This window comes from Camelus bactrianus, chromosome 15 (genome assembly GCF_048773025.1).
Source record: "Camelus bactrianus isolate YW-2024 breed Bactrian camel chromosome 15, ASM4877302v1, whole genome shotgun sequence".
NCBI classification, from domain to species: Eukaryota; Metazoa; Chordata; class Mammalia; order Artiodactyla; family Camelidae; genus Camelus; species Camelus bactrianus.
The window spans coordinates 39,949,571-39,955,664 of NC_133553.1; positions in this window are offsets into that span (position 1 = coordinate 39,949,571).

A 6,094-nucleotide genomic window follows, 5' to 3' on the forward strand; every position below is an offset into this window, starting at 1 on the left:
GATGCCCAAATAGTTAAGATTCTCTACTGTGAGCACCATCATTCCAGCTCCATGGAACGACTAGGTGTATAAGATGGAAACTCTTGCCGTAAACATTAAGGGCTTACAGCCTCCCCGTTGGACCACCCTGGTTTTCTCATCAGAATCAACTGGAGAAAATGGACTGCGTCCCCCACCCCGTACTAGGGACTTTGAGCAAGAGCAAGGATAACCCCTTGCCTCCAGAAAAGGTGGTCTTACTCTGACTCAGGAGCCAGCAAACTGTTTCCAGAAAGGGCCAGATACTACATGTTTTTGCCTTTGTGGGCTTTTCAGCCTTTGTTACCCGGCTGTGCCATTGGCAAACAGTCATTAGACAATACATTTATATGAATGGGCATGGTTGGATTTGGCCTGCAACCCCCAGGCTGTGGTTTGCTGGCCCCTGAAAGAATCAAGCCCTTTGTGAACTGGAGCGTTCTATGCTTGAAAACTGGTCCAGGAAGTAAGAGAAGGCAAGCCCACACAGCCTCCTAAATGACTTGTATCATTTTTGTTGGTCCCCAGGAAGGTCTTGGACACCAGCTACCTGTTGGCCCAAGAATAAAAGGGGTATTGGAGTAACAGCTAGAGGACGGGTGCCTAGTTGTCCAGGGCCCTCCCCCTCCAGCCTGGCACAACAGATCGTAGTCTCCTCAGTGGGAGCCACAGATACCCTGCTGGGCTAGGGCCCCTGGCTCTGGCGTGGGGCTGCAGTAGCAGTGAGTGGTGGGTGTGCACTGTGGATGCTAACCTGGGTCTCGTACAGGGGAAGGAGTGCTAGGTGGTACTCAGTCAGCAACTGTCAAGTATCGGGTCTCTTAATTGTGTCATCAGATGTGTATCGTTGTCCTCTTTTAAAGAGAAGCAGTATGAGCCTCTTCCTGACACAGGAAGACCCAAGCTTCCAGAAGTGTAGTCTTAGTGCTGTGGCGTACTAGCAGCTGTCCTTTTTTGATATCCTTCAACCTTCCCGACTCTGGCCATGACCTGTGCTCTCCTGACCACTTATCTCCAAAAGACCTATGACCTGTCCACTTGGCTCCACCGAGGACCTGCACCCAGGCTGCCTCCCTCCCTCTGACGTGGGCTGGGGGTGCACCCCCTCTTTGGGATCTCGTTTCAAGAGGCTCACATTCCCACTCAGTTCAGCAAAGCAACCAAAGCCAGTAATGTTGGCCAGCTTGCCATATATCTTTTTAAAGAATGTCCTTGAAGCATCCATGTTTCAAAACATCTTCAACAAATTTTCACCGCATTGTTTTCAACTGTTGCTACAGGGGAAGCCCTGAAACTAAGGCTGGCGTTACAAAGGAACTCAAACAGACAGAGGCCTCCTTCAATGTGTTTCCTTTTCCAAACAGGTTGAAGAAACAGAGTCCAGGCAAGTAGTACAGGAACGATACTCAGAGATGCAAAAAAAGCAGTGAAACTCTGTAGTATCAGAGCTGAGATGAGAAAGGGTGGAAATTACCCTCGAAGTTCATTTTTTTAAAGTTCATTATTTACTTTTAAAGTACTGTTTGTGCAGAACCCAAGGACAGGAACGTACTGACCCATCCTTCCTCTGGCCCGCTGCCCTTCTGATGACGGTAAATGTAAACGCCCAGGGTACTGGTAAACCGCCTGGTAGACGCACGAATTGGAAAATACAAAAAATCAGCTTCCTTGAGACCCTGAATTCGCCAGTATCATGAATATGTAAGACACATTAGTTCATTAGTAAGCTCAGAGACAGATGCTGGGTGTGGGGGGTGTGGGCGAGTGCCACTGACGCAGAAGTTAGCATGTGTGGGACGCTCTGCAAACCCTGGGGCCTGTCTGGTTTGTGACAACACGCGTTGAGACCTCCATCAGGACTGGGTGGAGGCCAAGGCAGGACGCAGTGGCCTGGGGTTGGGGGGAACAAGACAAATCTCCACAGGGGCCTCGAGTTGGGTCTGCAAAGCATTTCGTGCAGAGCAGTGGGCGTCTGTGCTGTGTCCTCTGCAGCTGAGGGCCTGAGTCCCCAAAGATGTGAGGTGATGTCAGCAGAGAGGGGCCAGGAATGCCCTTCTGCCTGCAGAATTCAACAGGTTTTCCTAGGCTGAGGATCTCAAGATTTCAGGCAGAGCATGAATTCAGGTTGCTCCAGGACCCATATGGCGTGAGACCTCCCTGGGCCCATTTAAATGGTGCAATTATCAATCATCTTTTGAAGACCTGCCTTTTAATGCCTTCTCCCATTCCCTTCTCTTGGTTTTCAAGGGAAAACGGGTAAACTTTTTCAGAAGTACAGCAGGTGCTAAAAGGGGATGCTCATATCCTCTTAGTATGATAAAAACAAGAAGCTAGAAGAAATCAGAGATTACTGGGAAGGGAAGTGGTTTCAGAATATGCCCTTAATGCTACCATATCTCTGACACCCCGGAAACCGTTGGAAGGCAATGGAGCTGGATTCCGTGACTCAGGCTGTGTGGTCTTCTTATGAGAAGTGCAGTAGTCTTCCCCATCTACTTCCCCACTTGTGGAAGAGCCCCTTCCAAACTGCCCCCATCCTAGAGTAACTGGATCTGATTAACCACAGGCAGACGATGCAGCAGTGGGGCAGTCGGAGGCTAGGATAGTCCTTGCTGTCTCTCATTGAGGCCTGGAGTTACTGATGGGGATTTCAGAGGACTCTACCTCTGGCCTTCCTAATTCTCCTGGGAGGTCTCTTATTGGATGGGTATCTGAGGAAGTGGGAGCCAAGAGAGCTTTATCTCTCCTGAGAATCTTGATTTCCCCAGTGCTGATTGACTAAACTCTTCTAGGAAGTTAGCTACAGGCAAATTCACAATCTCACTCCATGCTGCAAAAACCTATGGGGTTGAGTATCTCAAAAATGGCCATGATTCTGGGCCCTAGGCTGATGAAGGAAAAGAGATGGTGAAGGAAAACAGAGGACCAGCACAGAGTAGCAAAGATACGCTGCGTTGGGGTCAAACGCACTTATACTTAAAAGTTGGTTCCGCCACTGATGTTGAGGTGACCTAGCACTAATTGTTAGCTTTACTGAGTCTCAAGTTGCTCATCTATAAAAACAGTGCCAGCTTCTGAGCTGCCGTGAAGTCTTACTCTAAAGTAGCCAGCCCGCAGCAGGACCGTAGGTGACTGGTGTAGGTAATTGGTGCAAAGTAGCTGCTATCAGTTTTCTTAGTTTTCAATCCAGTTTAAACCATCATCTAGAACTGATGGGCTATTGGGTCTATTCAGCTGTTCTATGAGCAAAAGCTAAGTTATTTCCCAGCAGTATTTTAATTTTCTAAGTTAAACACTTGGTGTGTGGAAACCTACCACTTGTGTTTACGTTTCTTGTTTTGTATAAAACTAACTGAACATTCAGCTCTTTTGTTTGTGATGAATTTCATCTTTCTTTTTGTTTTCCAAATCGTTTTTAAAATGCTCTTTGTAACAGGGAAATGGCCAAATATGTTTTCTTTGTTTTCAAAAAAAAAAAACAAAAAACACAACCATTTCGGTTGGAGGCCAATCACATTGGAAATTTGGGGCATATAAGTTATTTTTTCAGAAATGAGGGTTTGGAGTGGGAAGGAGGGGACAGGAAGGGCACAGTGAAAATCGGTTTGTCCCAGAGTGGGGCCCTGGGGATGGCCCCCAGCGTGTCAGTGGCCCACTAGCTTTTTTCTTTGCTTCAGCTTTTGTGATTCAGAGAGCATCCTGAATTATTCATCTAGATTTTTTTCTTCTTTTCTTCTTCTTTTTTTTTTTTTTTTTTTTTTAACAATTCTATGACCACAGATGTCAGCTCATTGGCCCTTCTCCCGCACAGTGAGCACATGTTTCGAGAGATCGTGTTCAGGCTTTGCCCCATATCTCTCCCACTCTTTACAGCACAACTCCTGGTCTCAGTCAACTTGGGCTCCTGTAACCAAATACCATGAAGTGGGTGGCTTATAAAAAAAACAGAAAAATTACTTCTCACAGCCTGGAGGCTGGAAGTCCAAGATCAGGAATCAGGGTCCCAGCACAGGCGGCTTGTAGAGAGAGCCCTCTCCGGGTTGCAGACAGCCGTCTTCTCCTTGTGTCCTCACGTGGCAGAGGGCAGAGAGAAGAAGCAAGCTCTTGCGTGACTCATAAGGGTATGGATCCCGTTCATGAGGGCTCCACCCTCATAACCTCATCTATCCTAACCTTCCAAAGGCTTCACTTCCTAATGTATCACATGGGTGGGGGCAGAGTTCAACGTACAAATTTTAGGAGAATACAAACATTTCCGTCTATACCATTCCTGTTGTCTGTAGTTGCCATCTTTAATCCCTCTCCTCCTATGTGGGGTTTTGAAGTTTTGGGGAAAGTGTGGTCCTTCTCCACAAGTCCTATCAGTGATGTCTTCATCAAAGAGTCCTTGGGTGTAAGGATCCCTATGTCACAGGGCATGCTTTTCTGGGTGATATTCCTTTAGACTCCCTCTGTTCACTATTATAGTGATGATACTCATTTTAAGGTCACCACATTTATTGTCACTTGTTTAGATAATGGCCACACTCACCATCTACACATCTGGGAGGGCCATCAGAGATGAAGGGCTGGAACCCCTGCCACCACAAGGCAGATTGTGGCCTGTTCCCTGGTGCCTGCACACCCACGATTCTCTCAGATCTCCCTTCTTCCAGGCTGCTGGGTCCTGGCCCTGGCATCTGACCTGGTGTCTGTTTCTCCTTTAAGTTCTGTCAGATTTGCTTCCTGTGTTTCAAAGCTCTCTTATTAGGAGCATGCAACTTTAGAGTTGTTGTATCTTCTTGATTAATTGACTGTTTTATCATTATAAAATATCCTTTAAAAAATATCTGATAATAATGCTTGACTTCACCAAACTTCAATCTCTGTCTGCTCATCTCAGGAAGATAGCAGAGTTGTTTGGGCTCTCCCTCCCTCCCTCCCTCTGCTGCAAACTGCAAACTGCCTCCAGGCACAAGCAGAGTCAGGCAGGGTTTACTTCATTTGTTTTCCTCCTCTTAATCAATGCACTCCAGGGATGCTGTTGTGCAAATTGTGCCTGCTCACCAATGTTTGAAAACCTTTGTTTTATATATTTCATCCAATATTCTAATAACTAAAAGCAGAAGAGTTAACCCAGTCCCTCTTACTGTATCATGATTGGAAGTGAAATCTTTCTTTCTTTCTCCCTTTCTCCCTTTCTTTCTCCCTTTCTCCCTTTCTTTCTTTCTTTCTTTCTTTCTTTCTTTCTTTCTTTCTTTCTTTCTTTCTTTCTTTCTTTCTTTCTTCCTTCCTTCCTTCCTTCCTTCCTTCCTTCCTTCCTTCCTTTCTCCCTTTCTCCCTTTCTTTCTTTTCTTTCCTTCCTTCCTTCCTTCCTTCCTTCTTTCCTTCCTTCTTTCCTTCCTTCCTTCTTTCCTCCTTTCTTTCTTTCTTTCTTTCTTTCTTTCTTTCTTTCTTTCTTTCTTTCTTTCTTTCTTTCTTTCTTTCTTTCTTTCTTTCTTTCTTTCTTTCTTTCTTTCTTTCTTTTTTCTGCCTGCCTGCCTTCCTTCCATTTAATAGGGGAATTAAACTTTTTCATATATATTGATGTAACTGATATTTTTGGACCCAATTTTGTCATATTATCTTATGACATTGCTGAGTGCATTATGTCGTATTTCCTGAGTTCATTTTTTCATTGGGTATATCTGAGTTAGTTTTTGGAGAAACTCTTTTGGTATTTAGGAAATTTTTAGATTGTTTTTTCTAATGGTTACTTTTGTAGTGCTCCTAATTGTTTTTCTTTTTCTGTTTTAAAATAATTTAATTTTTACTCTGTCAATTTTAAATGATACATTTTGACCTCTTCCTATTACTTATAGGTGTAAAGTCAGTGATCTTATTCTACTTTCTCTTTCTGACCCTCTTCTCCCATTAAAAAAAACAAACTGCATTTTTTCACTATCAGAATATACAGTGTTTACATACCATTCTTATACCCATGTCTCCAACCCTGTGCAAGTCCTAGCTGTACAATTAAACATATGAAATGCTCACCCTCAGTTCTTCAGCTAAGTGTCCCGTTATCTCTTGGTTGAATGAAGCGCATTCTCTTGGC